The sequence below is a fragment of the Limanda limanda genome, chromosome 5 (genome assembly GCF_963576545.1).
Source record: "Limanda limanda chromosome 5, fLimLim1.1, whole genome shotgun sequence".
Lineage (NCBI taxonomy): Eukaryota > Metazoa > Chordata > Actinopteri > Pleuronectiformes > Pleuronectidae > Limanda > Limanda limanda.
In genome coordinates, this window is record NC_083640.1 from 25,028,946 (window position 1) to 25,032,123 (window position 3,178).

The following is a 3,178-nucleotide window of genomic DNA, read 5'->3' on the forward strand; positions in this document are numbered from 1 at the left end:
AAAACAATCAAATAATGAATTAAATCTCTTTGGAGGGCAACATGGTGGTGAAGTCAGCTTTGCACCTGATTTGAAGAAACTCCCTCAGGATATTTCTGAGCTGCTGCGTTCCGAAGACGTTTTTTCCGATGTCACGTAGAACGAGACCAATCAAATTCTAAATCAGTTCTTCTTGAGATTTTCCTGTTCACAAGGTAAATAGTGTGTGTGTGGGGTCACCGTGACTTCAACCTTTGACCTTATTCCACCAAAAACACATCAGTTCATCCATGAGTTTTACTGAACATTTGTGCTAAATTTGAAGAATTCCCCTCGAGCCGTTCTTGAGATATCGTGTTCACAATTACGTGTCGGAGGGAAACACATTCACGCCCAAGAAACCAGAACAATCACAAAGATCTATAGAGAAAAATATCTCGTGTTTATTAATAACTTTCTTCATCTTCAAAACTCATTAAGACAGAAACTTTAAAACAGTATTTACACCTCGTTTCTCTGTTGTGTTTTAACTTAAAAGCATAAAACCAGAGAGGATGAAGGACACTTTCATACCCCCCCCAGAACGCTCCATTCACTCTGTTCCCAAATTAAATTCATGACAAATAAAAAAAAGAGAGAAAAGATTATTGTTTATCACAATTACTGACAGTGTTTCTGAGGTACAAAATTATAGTAATACAAAATTAAAAATGACGAGGCTGGATTTACAAGTACTCACACTCACACACTCACACACTCACACACACTTACACACAGACAATAAGAACTCAAACCCAGTACAAGTGTAAGCAGATCGGGGGGGGGGCGAGCGCACGCTGAGGAAAGTCTTATGACATCCTGGTCACTAACAGGGTTGCGACAGAGCTGCTCCATCAGCAACTTTGGCAAATTTGTGGCCTTTTGAAAAAAATCCTGTTGTCGTCACTAAAGTGCTCATGTGTTCAAATCAAGGGAGAAAACCCTTTTTACTGAGCTCCCAAAAATAAAGTTGGTTGGCAGGAACAGAAACGTCTTCTCAGAAGCAGAAATCAATTCTATCAGAAGCAGAAGTGGTAAACGTATCTTTCAAAATAAAGGTTAATTCACTCAAAAGAGGAAACGGTAGCGATTGAATAAGTAATTGAGAATTTTTCCAGCTTTACGCTACAACGCCTTTGAGCCGGCGGCCCTCCAGACCGATTATTATCATGACTCCAATCTCGTATTGTTGTATCTTAATGAGAATCTCCTCAGGTATTTTCATGAGCTCACACATGATTCACAGGTTTCCCAAAATTGTGCAACGTTTGTTTCCCTCCAGGTGAAACCAAGGCTTGTTTCCTATATTTAGCCACATCCTCCCGTTGATCCCTGTGGTTGAGAATCTGGATTGAAACGCAGGTTCGATGCCTGGGGAACGTTTTATTATTCGTACTGGACAGGAAACAACGTGTGAGGTCATAAAAGTACAAGTGAGGATGATTTTACAGGAGGAATAAAAAGTTTAATATTTTTATAAAGTTACGTCGCCTGTAAATAAAGATGGACGACGACCTGAAGTACAGGTCGTTAACCCCTCCTCCATGTTAGTAGATTGGACATGAACCAAACTAAAAAGTCAGAGGACAAACACATTTTCTATAGGGTTCCTGTAATTTTATTTAGTTCTTATCACGCTGATGTTTTTTCAGGTATTTTTCTGGTTAATTTGGTTTTAATCACTTATTTGATGCCACAAAAACCGGGTGAAACGTCATGATTGACAGCTCAGGCTGGCTCAGGACTGGTCGAAGGCGAACGCCGACGTAAAGACTCCAATTAGACTTTATAAGAAAGATGGCGGCTCGTTCCTCTCCTGGATATTTTGGCTTCACTTCCTGATATGAAGTAAGTGGAGACGCGACGTCCATCTTTATTTACAATCTACTGGATGTTGTCAATGATGTGTTATTATCCAGCAAAGTAAATATCCATTTACCTTATGAATACATGAATAATACAATATAAATAGAATATAAACACCAGAACGCCGTGCTATGTTTTAAATAAAAGAGCTGCAGGGAGGTTGGCCATTAATATCTGCGATGAATCCACTTATTAAGGTGAGTAAGTTTCCCTCGAGGGTTTCACACGTCAGGTTTAGTGACTCACAGAAGTAACGAGCAGCTGAAAAACACTCGTCAAGCCTGTGAGCAAAACTCTCTTTAGTATTTTGGATAAACTTTTAAATTAGTCATAAAACAAACCATGAAAACAAACTTTGCGAGGTCCCGGTGTTGGGAACTGTTCCCCGTCTCCTCCCACTGATGTTAAACTCGGCCGACAATTTGACTAAAAAAATCCAGGCTGTTTCCATTTCAGTGTCTTGAATCTCCACATTGAAATGTAAATAGTGTTGTCGTGAACATTTTACAGTTTAAAATAAAATAGAAGAAAAAGATGTTTTTAAAGAAAAGGCGACACTCGACTCAAAGTGTTACGGCGGCGCCTCACCGCCCCCAACGACCTTTAACCCTTTGGGTCAAAAAAAAGAACAAACTGTATGTAGAAGACAAAAAGACAAAGCATCAAAGTTCTGTTCAAATAATTGATAAATTATTGGCATAAATATGAAAAGAGGAAAATGCAGCTCGTTAAAGTCGCGTTATTCTTCAGATTATCACCACTTTGGTTTTGGCAGAAAGATAAATGGACACGACTTCTTTCTTCAGATGCTACTCGTGTGTTGGTTTGACGGGAAAAAATATCTTTGGCTAAAATTCACAGAAATCAGTTTTGAAATCCACAGAAACACATTTCCTTGATTTTTACCAAAGCACTTGTGACATTTAAGATTTCCCAAGAGTTAAAATCACAACAGGCCATGATTCAATCATCACAAATAACAAGTTATTCCAAGTAACTGAAAAACAGAAATGAACTCAGCATTTTTTTTTTCCCCCAGCCTCTGCTTTCAGATTCACGATGACAGTGACTAACGGAGCGCAGCAGGACTTTCTGTTCTGATTAAAGGTTAAATCATATGATGGATGGATGAAGGGACTGGAAACATGTCGGCGTTGGTTTAGAATCTCGTGTTGTTGATTTCACAAAGCGGAAGCAGGTAAAGAAAAATCTGAAACCTTCTGTTTGAGACAACTTTCCTCTCTTAGTTATTGTTCTGACATCCTACATTTCCCAGAATCCCCTTTGGCAACAC